Source organism: Aphelocoma coerulescens, chromosome 10, assembly GCF_041296385.1.
Source record: "Aphelocoma coerulescens isolate FSJ_1873_10779 chromosome 10, UR_Acoe_1.0, whole genome shotgun sequence".
Lineage (NCBI taxonomy): Eukaryota > Metazoa > Chordata > Aves > Passeriformes > Corvidae > Aphelocoma > Aphelocoma coerulescens.
Genome location: NC_091024.1, coordinates 286,244 through 299,902, shown reverse-complemented (window position 1 = coordinate 299,902; position 13,659 = coordinate 286,244). Strand labels below are relative to the sequence as shown.

Sequence of the window (13,659 nt, the reverse complement as noted above, 5' to 3'; positions counted from 1 at the left end):
CCACAGCCACCCTGTCATAGGAAAATTCCACCTACATTTTGCAAAATAGAAAGATAAAAAGTTTGGAATATAACAACTCAAACTCTCTTTAATAAGTGCGAATGCAGGGCACAAAACCATTGTACTAACAAAGCAGATTTCATGCTATGTGCAGCATCCGGAGAACATTGGATTTTACACAGAACACTAAGAAATGAATGAAAAAGAAAAGATACAGACTGACTGCAAAGGAATTTGGTCATGACAAGAGTCCTAATGTAGAACTGCATCACTTTTACTCAAATGAAGAATGGAAGTATTTTCTAGCTAACCTGCCTATAATGAAAAATAATTATATGGAGAAAATTAGTAGGGATAATTGCTCTACTCTTCCAGCTCCTTTTAGTTAAATGTTTACAAGTGTGTGTGATTAATGGCAATCTGTCTCTATCATTGCCTTTCAGAACAGAAGACCAATGTGCAGCTCTTCCACCAGCATATATTAGATTGTCAGAAGAAAACAGATCATCTAAAGCCAGCCTTACACCTTACAGAGTCAGAAGTGCCAAATACTTGGGCAACTGTCAGAGAGGTCCCAGAAGAAAAGCTGGCTGGTCAAGTGGAAAATATTAGCCAAAAGCAAAACACTTCCAGCAAAATGTGTCTAAACAAGTTTCTCTCATTCATTTTCTTATCAAGAATCATGAGGAAGGCAGAGCAGGAAGAAGGCAGAAGGAAAACTTCTCTGAGGACCAGATTGTACTTACAGGTGTTTTAGTGGATATGTCAAAAACATTTATTTTACTAGGAATAAAAAAAAAAAGTAGATTATCTCAAAAATTTGCAAAAAAATTTCAGCATTATTACCGTGTTTCCCTCTCCAAAGTGCACATGGGCAACCTCAGGACAGGGGTTTTTTTCCCTGCTTTATTCACAAATATGCCAGATTATCTGTTGTTCAGTAAAGTGGAAATTTACTCTGAAAGCACAAGCTTCATTCTAATGTGGTTACTATGAACAATAGATTAAGGTCAATAATCATGCCACATGCAGGGGGGTTTAAGCAAAGAATATCACACTGTGAGATATTCAGATAGGTGATATAGTGCTCCTCACGTTTAAATGTCAGTAAGATTGAAGTATAAACAGTAAGGCCTTACAAGATGTAGTATAACAGCACAGCTCTTGCTGTTGATAGGGACAATCCCAGCAAACTGAATTCAGACACATGCAGCACATTTCTGGAGAACCAGAATTATCTGACACAGCCCTTAGTCACTATTTTTAAATCTAAATACAATTAAGTATAAAAGCATTTAAAATTTCTAAGTCTTTGGCAGCTTGAACTCTAGGTCTAAAGCAGAATATGAAGAGAATGAGGAACGTAGATATCCTTTGTTGGTTTCTGTCATAGGTTAGCAAGGACAGTCCCGGAAGGGATGTCCTTGCTAAGGGGTGCTTACAGTTTCCTCTGGGACCTGATAGAACCTATCAGCTGGCCAGTTTGAATATGGACAATTCTTTAAGCCACTTAAAGTTGTGACCGCCTCTGTGATACACACTTAAGAATAGACAAACTCCCCCCCCAGCTCTCTCTCGTTTCCAGCGCTGGGACAGGTGACTGCAGGCCCCGTGCGGGGGCCAGTGGGCCCGGCCAGGCCCTGCTTGGGCCAGGCCGGGCCGGGCCACGGCCAGCCTGGAGCCATGGGCCTGTTCCAGCCATGGAACCCCCCCCTCCACTGCGGCCAAGATTTCAGCAAAGCGGCACCTCTGTCCGGCAGAGGTCAGGTGACCAACTGCGGTAAGCCACATTCCAGCTGCAAGGCCGAGGGGAGATTAACCCTTTTATTGCTGTGAAGAGCTGAAAACCTGAGGGAAGAGAGAGAGAGGAGATGCTTAAAGCTGAAATTCTGTTGTGAAGCTATGATATATCAGAGTATCCCGTTGTAATTTCATGAAGAAATGGGAGGTGGAGTGTTCAACTCATAAGCAATAGGCAGATGCTGACGCAGTAATTTCATGAGAAGTTTGGACACAGAGAGATGAACCAGATGAACCAGATGAAGACTTTTGCTCCAAATGGGAAAGGGGAAAAACCTCAATTCCTAGAGATGCTCCCAGAGATAGTCTTAAAGATGAAGATGAGGAAGACCCTTTACTCCCAGGGAAGGAGAAGGGCCTCTGTTTTTTTGTGCCTCTGTTTTTTTGTTTCTGAACAGCTCAACCTTAAAATTGTACCCCAAAAAACTTTCAAGAGTGGACCCTCGAAAGCAGTTGCGGGAAAAGCTGCAAGTCGGGGGAAGGGACTCACACTGCGAGCAGAGAGACCTCTTCCTAAATGGACTGAACAATATTTGGAAGTGGGTGGCTGTCTCGGTGTGATACTGTTTTCATAGCACGAGCAAAAAGAGACTTCTCTTTCTAAATGGACTGAACAAGGTTATTATGGAAGTGGTAAACAGACTGAACATCTCAAGGGTTGTCTTTACATTGTCAGTGGGAGAAGGGAGGAAGGTGGGGGGAGGAGGAGAGTTCTGAAGGTGGTATAATTTTTTTTTCCTTTCCTTCTTTTAGGTCTGTTAATAAACTTCTTTATATTCTTTCAAGTTGGTGCCTGCTTTGCATTTCTCCTAATTCTTATCTCACAGAAGATAAACAGTAATGAGTATTTTAGACCAAACCACTACACTAAATTGGTGTTTCCACCCGGTTACAAGCCCAACCCGCAACAGTTTCCTTGACTCTAAATAAAGTACACAGATTTCAGAAACACAAATCAAATCAAGAAAAATAATAAATTTCAGTATTTCCTCATCTGTGGAGTTTTCATCAGTAATATTTAAGATCCAAACCATTTAAATATAAATGGTTAGGAAGTGGGATGTGCCAAGAAATAGAGCTTTTACTGTTATGCTTTAAGATCTGGTTAAAAATTAAATTGTAGCTCCTGGATAGATTTAATAGATGAGAGTCTCCAAAGATTTTTCTTCTCACAGCACAAGGAAAATGTTGAAACAGTTGTAGAGCGTCATATACTCTCCAAATAGGCATGCATATGTTGTTTCTTCTTTTCCACAGATGAAATGAAAATCTTGAAAAATATGTATCCAGAACCTGTTCTGCAGACTTTTTGCTGTTGTTTTCACCAGTTATCAGTAGAAACAGCTAAACCTTTTGTAAGTGTTATGTATTACCCCCTGCAAATGCCCTTACATAGCTTCAAGAATTTTTTCTCCATCTAGCCTGTTATCTTGGTACAGAGATCTGTAAGAGCAGACTCATGGTCTGTTAGTGACAAAACTATCCACTCTCATTCTAATAACCTCATTCTGGCAACTGAAGTATATCAATATATTCCAGACCATTTACAACCCTTTCCACTTGGACATCTTATATGAATTTCCTTCCTGAGAAGCATGCAAACTCTTTGCAACAAAAAGATAATATAAAAACCACTCTCTGTATATGTTTTAGTTCAGGGAGAAAGTATGTATGTTAGCTATATAGTAAGATTGTACTGGAAAAAGTCAGTAGTGATACGTTCGTCCTTTACACTTCACTTTGTCTTAAAAATCAATCAAAAGAACAACTTTAAGTGAGTTATTCAATTCCTTTAAAGTAATTTGAAGAGCGTTAACCCTCAATACAAAAGAAAAAAAAATTTACTACATTGGACCAACGATTCCCACAGCTTAGTAAACCAGCTATATGACAGTTAAAATTTATGCAAAAAAGAAATAATAGGCACACACATCTAGCTTAAATAATAAAAAACTCCGCAAAAATCAGATTGCAAAAAGAATACCTCACTGTAGATAGGTTCCCCATAAACTGCAATGCACACCCCTGTTTTCACCCTTTTTAGCCTAATTCCTTCTCTCAACTTTTACTTAATATAGCCCTTCAGCTGTGCTAACATGATGAGATTCTGCTGGGATGCAGTTAGAAACTCACAAGTACATCCAATTTACAATAACAAGCATCAGCAGGAGCTGAGGACATGCTTAGTTGTACCACCTGCTGTTTTGTCTTTCAGACCTTACCCTTAGACATTGCATCCTCCTCCTTTGTTTCTAATCTTATATATACACACATCTTAAAAATGTGGTTTGTCTATATTCCACTTTCTGTCTCACTCTTGAGTGTTACAAATAATTTCCAATTCATCTTCACCTTTCCTGTGGACACTTTTACATAAAAACAAGATTCTGCTCTAGTTGATACTTTGATTTGTTGTTTTAGGAGTCCATGAATTTACTCATCTTTACCTGAAGATTCCTGCATCTGTCCTCATTATAAATTTGGCTACTTAATTTTACTTCTCCCCTAGTTCATTTTAACGTAACAATCTTAACACAGTTGCAATGCTGCTCATTGCTAGGATATTTCCACTTCTTAATAAACAGCAATTAAAAAACCCAAGCAAAGCAGAGAAAGGTAAAGAGAAAAGGTTGTCTAATAGCTGTACTATCAAAAAATCCAAGTGCATTTCCAGAAGGTAGCCAGGCAGCATAGCAAACATCATTAGCTAGAAAGCAGGAGAGAGGCAAGTGCAGTCTTATTAAACACAAATTAACCCCTGTTCCTCCTAAGCCAATTTAGGACTTAATCAAAACTCCCTGCACTGCCTTTCATCTAGGAGGCTGTCCAAAGACAGACTGGAAGGGTGTATTTGAAAGCCTTGATATGAAAGATCATGAAATCAGGCCTTCCCTCTGAGCTAGGGAAGGTGATTGTTCCCTGGTGTGAAGAGGCCAGATCAACCAGGACAAGTCCCACTGACATTTCTGCAGAGCAGGAGACTGCATTCATTCAAAAAGATGAATGTAAAAGATTTCAAAAGTGAATTCAGCTCCCTTTTGCAAAGTATTGGAAGGAAAATTTAATCAGATCCTGCCAACTTGGATGTTTAACCCTGAAGTATCCCAAAATATTTGCTTTAGAACTTTAGATCAGTTTGACTATTTCCTTGTTAGCATGAACCCTCATAAATACTGAGGCACTAAAAATTTTTGCAGAAAAAGATATTGGACACTTTTGTCTTCCCTGAATCATAGAATTCATGCTTTTTCTGTTTAGCAGGGGAAATATACTTCTGTTCTTTCCTCCTAGTTCTAGTCCTGTTGCCTATTACCTTGAGTATCCCTTCTTAATATAAATTCCTAACCAATTTTATCCATACAGATTCGTTCTATTCCTTTGCATTCACCCTTACATGCACACTTTTCCCCCCATTTTGAATGATTTCTATTTGATCTTCAAGTCAGTGACAAGCTCCTGACACAGCCATTATGGTCTGTTTCTATCATTTCTATTTCACCTCCACATTGTATAACATGTACAAAAGCAAACTATATCTCCCTCAGGAACTGCAGGCTTTTATCCCTCGGCTTATCTTCCCAAGAAATCCTACATAACAATTCTCTGAATTTGTGGAAGTCTGTTTCTCTGAAATGTGTTATTCTGTTTCTCCAATATATTTTCTCCTTTAAAAAGTGAATTCCATCATACGAATTTTTTTTTAATCTCGTGCTTTCAACTTAGTTTCTTAGTTCCTCCATTAACCAGAAGCCAATCTAAACCATCTGCCATGATAACATTTCACAGTTTCTGGAACAAATTGCCCAGCCCATTTCAGGACCCTTTGATACTGGTAAAATCTTACTATCATGTCCAGTTTTGCACATAGTATTATTAATAAATAATGGTAAATAATAATTGAAATTGAATATAAAATGTAATTACTTGTAGTCTAATATCCAACATGTATAATCCTATTATTTAATTTGTAATATACTTAACATTGCTATTCAAAAATATGCTAATAGTATAAGTGAAATCATACAAGTGGTTATTAAAGCCACTCAGGAAACATGCCTTCCTTGATTAACCCCACACCCAGTGCTCTCTCCTCTAGGGCAGAGACCACTGTGGCTCACAGTCTTCAGAAAAAGTATATCCAGGATATCAGAACAAAATATACTCGGAAAAATTTCTAAACTCAGTCTTTCCTCGGAGAAAGAATTAGGACATTCTATCAAGACTCTAGGATAAAATCATTCTTCTCTAAAAATTGATGAATAATAAAAGTAAGAATTCTCACTTCACAACAAAATCTTTGCAATTTTGGGAATGTTTCAAGTACTGTGCTTATATAACCATTTCATCAATTACTGTTATTTAAAACATTTCTTTTCCTCTGTAATCTTTTTCTATAGCTATTACTTGCAGACGTAACCAAAACATGCTGTAATAAATAATGAGGTTTATATTTTACTTCTTTCTAGACAGGGAATTCTAGGAGATGAATTATTTATGCATTATTTTAGATTCAGAACAACTCTATGCCTTCTCTTTATGCAGCTTCAAATACACCAGCTAGAGATTAACAGAAATGAGATGGATCTAGTCAACTCAGAGCTCTAATTTCACTAATCATGGTGTGAAATATAAGACGCTCTTTTTACTTGCTACAGAAAACAAGTTGTGCTGATAATGTAGTAGAAGCTTCTCATAATGTTTGTGGAAAAGAAATCAACATAACTTAAAGATCATTTTAAAACACTGCATTAGTTCTCCTGCTCAGGGAAACCCTTAAAAGTTTGCTGATTTGGCATAAATGTGCATCTACTTCTCTTGTCACTCCTAGAAATAATGAGAACAGAACCCCAAATAATCCAGATATTTCTGCCCACAATAACCACTTTTCTAGAAGAAAAAAAACTCTCTGTAATACAATAACATGTCAATTAACAAATAAGTACTCTGACAGCAGCCTTAGCAATACTGCTCAAGATTAATGTTGATTTGCAACTTACAGCTATTTAACTATTACTCAAAATCTGTCCTGCTCTGCAGGTGGGAGATTGGTTTTCCTAAAAACACTATTTTTCATGACTTGAAACACTGCGGGGGGGGTGGAATATAGTTCAAAAATCCAGAGTTTTTTATATTATAGCAAAAATTGACATTACATATCAACATAGCCTCCAGTGAACATTCATTCTCTCAAATTAAAACTCTCCTCTTGAACATATCAGCCAGAAGTTTAGCTGCCTTCAGAACACTGAATTAGGCTAGCAGTGCACTATCAATACTTTTCTAGAAAAAATTTCTCTCTTCCATTTCCATAACTTTAAAATGAAAATTTAAAACTTGGAGTTTATCTGTTTTTTCACTATTTCATGGTACTATGAATTATTTGCTGGTAACTAATTGCAGTTTATGAACCATTTGAGAAGAGATCACTCTGTGCTTGTGATTTTCTGCTCATTCATATAGATGGCAATTTTTATTCTCCAACTGAATAATGTTGGCTTAAAGCTAGGAATGTATTCTAGACAACAAAAATGTGAAGGTAATATTTATTTAATATTTAAAAATAATTTTCTCTTTCCTCATATACCTAGCTCTGCATGTTGATCTAATAAATAAGTACTATTAGTCATACTAAAAAAAGGACATTACTTGCAATAAAGGAATTACAGCACAAATATAGCAAAATGCCTAGGGTGGTACAAGAAAGCAAAGAGTTCTCAATGTCAAAGGGTTTGCTTAAAGTACCATAAACCCCTAAACATTGAGTTTTCCTGGAGAAAACTTGAAGCAAGATAATGTTATAGCTATTGAATTTGCTGTATCTTACTGAAAATTGAAGACTTTTCTCTGCAATCAATGAGGAAAGTGGAGGACAGTAGAATCAAAGAGCCACGTACAGCAGAGTTCTCTGGACATGTCTCTGGACTCAAAACAGTAAATCTTCATCCAGATTCAGACCTTCAGTCTGCAGTAAAAACACCCTCAGGAGATCTGTAAAACATTTTTTGCAGCCATTCCCATTAGCTAAGAAAACACCCCTCAAATCTTCCTACAGAAACATCTCAGTGAGACAAGTAAAGCAAACAAATAAACAGTGATGACGTTATTTTGGGTGAAAATCTCATACTTTGACAACATCATTATGACAAGGTATTTTTGGTTTGTATGTTTAAAAACATCACAGTTTTTTCCTCTTCCCTGAGGAACAGAAACACATAAACCCTGGGGTCAAATAGAATACAAACCTACCTGAACATCCCTCTTTTCTCCAAGTATGGCAAGTTCTGGCAGACATGAACAAGACCTGAAGACAGCCATGGAGAAAACCACATAGGATCAGAGAGAAGTTCAGCAAACAGTAGAGCCAGGTTAGCTGGACAGCCTGAATAAACTCTTTTGAGGAGAGTTCTGCTTTGAACTTCTACTGAACTAACCCAGGGATATTTCCCCACAGTGAAAAGAAATTCTGGCCTCAGAGCAAAAATTGCTGTTTTCTTGAATGGGCTCATGACTAAACCCTTGCACAGCCTGTCATGTTTACAGTGAGTATGTTCATGCTTTTGCAGAGAATACAGTTCTTGGAAAACTTTTGGCTTAACATCTCACAAGCAGAATGAGCACAACCTCACAGGATGAGCCTGTATTTTGGGAGTTAATACTCAGGGATACTGGAAAATTCTATCACATCTCTGCTCACAACATTAACTGTAAGCAAAATTGAATTTAATCCAAATGTTGTGACCAATCATCTTCTTCAACATTTTACGCCAAAGTTGACTTTTTGACAACTAATCATGAAGCTTGTATATCCAAATGTTGTCTGGAGCAGGGCTGCAGAGTTTGGAGCTCCCCTAGATGAGCAATAAAATCACTGAAGAGTCAGCTACAATGCCACCGCTGCTCATGCAGTCTAGAAAGCCATGCAGAAGAATTTGTAGGATTCTTGAGACAAGTACATTTATGAGACAAGTACAATTATCTCAGAAGTAAGTAAAAACAGTGACCCTGAGGTGCTCATGGCTTTGCAGGGCACCTGCCTGTAGCAAGCTCCAAAAGAACACTGATAGGGTTTTAAACTCCAAAAAGACAAATTTCATTGGAATTAAACTAAAGGAGTTGCCATCTTAACCAGAAAAGGCAAAAAAGGAAAACTATAACAGAACACAATAAAAATTAAGTATACGCAGTCCTTCCCAGACTACTGTCCATGTAGTCACATCTTTCATTCTAGAATTGATTTTCCCCATCTTACAAATTTTCTGAGCTGCAAAAAGTCTACCCAGCCTCAGAGTAGGTCCTTCAGACCCCTCTAAGGCCAGGTTGGCTGGTCCCAATTTTAGCATTCTCACTTGTTACCACTATAGTCTTCATAACCTCCTCTCCAGGCAGGCTCAGTTCCACCCAGTTTTCTTAGAGAACTTGATGTTATTACAAGCAGAAAAAATTAAAAGCTCACATAAACAAATACTGCCCATAAGAGACAGAAACAGAAAAAGGTGAAATGGAAGAAACCACTTTGTGAGGTTTTATTTATTCTCACAAATTCAGAATAAACTGTTTTGCCTTCAGAATATTGCATGATTCAAGCACACATTCCCACAAGGAAATTTGTAGTTGAGAGAGAGTGTAAAAAAATTGTGCTTTTTTAAGAGAAGGTACATCATCTTAGCTTCTAGAAGAGTTCCAGAGAAGAATAAACAACTGTTTTATTTTGAAGTCCTAGTAGCAGTATTTAACAAAAAAAAGGTATTTCAAGTATTATTTTTTAGAGAAAATAACTCTCTACCATCTCCTCTTTTCTAAGAGGATCATTTAACTATAGTAAACACTAGAACCTCTAAATACTAGCAAATAAGTATAGAAAAAAATCACCAAAGTAGCTCACCTGATGACATCTCAATCAAAAGAAAGCTTATCTAGCAAGAAATATAGAAAATTTTTAAACTCAGTTTTCTTTTTGACTTTCTTTCAACTCCTTCCTGAAAAGAGGAGTGAGTAAAGGAAGAAAAAAAAAGCAAAAGCAAAACTAAAATGGTTTTTGCAACATCCTAAAAATAAAATAAATGAGTACATACACTGGAATAAACAAAAATGTGCAAAGTTGCAGAATTTGGCTTACTAGAGTTTGTGACTTTGGCTACAGCTTTACAAAATAATGAATATGTCCAGCAAGATACTGAAAACCTTTTGGATCAAGCTGCAATTGTAAAGCAAATGACCAGGAAGTTTCTCATGTACAATCCTGCATTCTGACTCAGAGGCTCTCATCCACTTGTCACCCTCAACACAAAAATTGCCACTGTCCAAGAACTGTAAAATCTCTTCTGACACTAGTTACAGCAATTCAAGGGTTGGCTATTTAAATCTGGCACATAATATCTTCTGTCAAAATAATTACAGTCTTTTGGGAAAGGTTTTCCTGTGCTGTCTGGACTTCTTTGTGTAAGGTTGTTCCCCTGCCATTTGCAACCACATCCATAACATTTTAATAGCAATTGCTGGACCTTCCACTCTGCTACTGAGCCGTCTCAAATAATTGCGACATATTTTATTCCTAAGACTAAGCTTGATGAACACTTTGGGCTGACAAACCATACCAAACAGCCATATCTGTAATTACCAAAAAGCAGCTCAATCTTAACTATTAAAGCCACTAAAATGTTTCAAATTCAGAAACTTATTATATAAACTTCAGGAATCCAACTATACCTCTTAACAAAAACATTACAATTAAAACAAGAAAAACCTACACAACCGTAAACAAGTATCCTCTTTGGCAGTGAATTTTTCAGTATGTTCCAGTTCTCTTCCATACTGTTGTTACATTGTTCTCTTCCTGCAACATCTTTGGGTTTTAGACTAAAAATGAGGTACAATAATCTAATGCATTATGAGGTTAGACATCACTCTTTGCCTGCATTTATAGATCATCTAAACATCAGTAAATAAGGATAGAGAAAAATCACTAAAGTAGCTCACCTGGTGACATCTCAATCAATTAAAACATATCTAGTAAGGAATACATGTAATGACAAAAAAATCCACTTTCCTTTTGACTTTCTTTTTACTGTACTTCAGACTACAAATATGGTATAACTGCATTCCAATTGAATTACAAGATACTAGGAGCTGAGTCTTCCCTGTGGTCAGTAAACCTGACTTCAAAGGTTGGATAGATTTTTCATAAAAACACAATTTTATTCTGATTTGGCATCAGTCTCTCTCTATTTTTAATTCATGAAACCAGAAATTCTGAGAAAATTTTGCCCTAAAAACACTAAGGTGCAGTATTCCTGAAACAGAAGATCCTGGGGTGACGTGGCAGTAAGGACAACTTGCTTGTAGTGAAGCACAGCAGGCCCTGAGAACTGGCAGAGCTTCTCCCATGCTGCTCCCTGGGCAGAGGGTGGGGCATGACCCAGGTGGGCCCTGAGACCACCAGGAGCCAGGGAGCTCAAACCCCAGCCTTATCACAGGCTCACTCGGAGGTAAAGCAAGATTCAGAACAGGCTTGGTCACTTCGTGCCTTGAGGACTGAATTCAACACACTCAGGGCCCACACTCTGGGGCAAAGCTGTTATGGGAAACCCTTATGAGCTGTGACCCGTAATTTTTACTGTCCACAAATGTAACTGGCCCTGTACTCTCATCCAGCAAAGGAAATGGCTGACTTTCCTTATCTTATGGGGATTTTATTTCAGGAGAAAATGTTCTACCAGCTGCTGTTGCCAATTACTTCCTAAGCAAAAGGAAGACCCAAAGACGAACAACTCTGTGACTGCAAGCAGCTGCAGCACTTCTCGTTAATGCAGAGCCTGTCCCAGCCAGGCACCATCCATTAACTGTGTCTGGGTGCTGCACAAAGGCTGACACAGCTGAACACCATCCTGAGCCTGCCCCAGGCACAACATCGGGAGATTTCTCTGAGCAGAGAATTTCTCTAATCAGCTTTTTGTCAGAAACCAGTGGTGCACCTGGCATGGAAATCAATAACAGTTTCTTCTGTTGCCCACATGTTTACTATATTTGTATTTTAAATTAAATAGAGCTTTATCAAAACTGCTGTCTATGACTATGTTTTGGTTATAAAAAGGTGGGGGGAAAGGCTGTTTGCACATAAAAGTTCCTGGTATATCAAACCATTATTTGCACTTTTTCTTGAATCAGGGGAGAACAAGTTGAACTTAATTATCCCTTTCCAAAGGGAGTTTTCAAGTACTTTTAATTAATTAGGAATAGTTTACCAAGATCTTTGCTTAGCCTTCTGCTTCTTGGTGTCTGAATACACAAAAGAGGAAGACAATTGGAATGTCACCAGGAAGAATTACTAAGTCCACTCCTCCTGGCCATTACACTGAGCTGGCAGAATAAAAAGGTTTTCTCTTCCTATCCTCTCATTGCAATTGGGATCAATTTGCATTTAGCACATAAGTCTATGAAAGGCAGATTGTACAAGAGATTGCCTAAGAATAAAAGCTCCTAAGGCATTTTAAAATTTAAAACTACATTTAAAAAGATGTATTTATCTTAAGCTCAAAGACACTCAACATTTGTTTGCTAATCACTCCCATGAAAACACTGGATTTTTTATTTCTCTGGTCTGTGAACATTTCTAGCTAGCAGATTTCAGTTAAAATGGAAAAGGAGTTTTTCCCCAGATTATTTTCTTAGAGACTACTGAAGTATGTCTTCCACAGGTCAAGTTTCAAAGGCCTGAATATTGACCCAAGAGACAGAGAGCAATACAAAGATTAATCTGAAGCACACACAGCTTCAGAAGATGTCTTTTTGGTCAAACATTTTAAAAATAACCAAGAATCAACCATTAGTAAGAAAGCATTTCTAACAATTGACAATAACTAGAAGGGGAACAGGTCTTTTGTATAAGACAAACAGGATACTCCCACAAAATGCACGCCCTCTATGGCTGGACAGCATCATGTTTATACACAAAACAAACTGAAGATAAAAAAGAAATTAACGGCAAGTCTCCCTGTACATTCCGTTCACTTTAACTTCTTTGCATGCATACTTAAATACAAAAGCCAGTGAAATATCTGCAAACCAATAATTTATTGGTTTGGGGTCTTATCCACCAGATTAACATCCACGGGCACAAGTTTTATATCTACATTATAAAAATATTTTGAATTCTCAACCCTTCATACATGCATCAAAAATAATGACAGCAATTTTCAGTATCTAACACATACAAACATATTTATTTTATTCTACATTTTGTTTGCAGTGTATGTTCCAATATAATGCTTTCAACATCTTAATAGACTAACACTGATGGTCATAGAAATCTGGAATGAAGCAATAAATGCTCTACAGACTCACCAAAAAGATACAGATCATCAACATTTATGATACAGGTACATAGTAGGGTAGACAACTGGAAGTTGAAATATCTGAGGAAATTAAACTGAGATATAGAGGTAGGGTTTAGATAAGAAAATATTCAGGTGAAAGAATGATGAGAATTTTTCAAGGATTTTTTGTATAATAAAGCCTCTTGGACAATGAGATCATATCACCATCATTCCTATTTGAACACTGACATATTGAATACTTCTCACTGCAATGCATTAAAAACATCTGATTGGGAACATTTTTGTGCCAGAGGGAGAAGAGATGAAACAATTTTCCAGCTTGAATCTGTACTTTCAAAATGATGGACATGTTCTTAGTTTAATGTTGAAGACTAGAATGCACTTAATTCCTCTTCAATTTTCTATATGTGAAGTATTTAGGTGGATCAGATGAGAAAATACTGTTCTTGCTTTATGAAACACTGAGCTCTGTATGTACCCTCCCAGGCAGAATTATAGAGGATTTAACCACCACACATGTGCCCAG

General features: G+C 37.3%; 2 long non-coding RNA genes across 3 annotated transcripts in view; both read right to left on the bottom strand.

The window, feature by feature from the left end:
* LOC138116301 (uncharacterized) overlaps nt 1-3,835 on the bottom strand; it is a 53,319-nt gene extending 49,484 nt beyond the window's left edge. For both annotated transcript variants that reach the window (XR_011154098.1, XR_011154099.1), the window contains exon 1: nt 3,785-3,835. This is a non-coding gene — a long non-coding RNA (uncharacterized lncRNA). The remainder of the gene's footprint in view (nt 1-3,784) is intronic.
* Nucleotides 3,836-7,424: 3,589 nt separating this feature from the next.
* On the bottom strand, nt 7,425-10,842 carry LOC138116303 (uncharacterized). The gene is made up of 3 exons (XR_011154101.1): nt 10,777-10,842; nt 8,047-8,101; nt 7,425-7,788 (listed from the first exon to the last, which is right to left on the bottom strand). It is a non-coding gene; the product is annotated as an uncharacterized lncRNA (long non-coding RNA).
* Between the last annotated feature and the right edge of the window lie 2,817 nt (nt 10,843-13,659).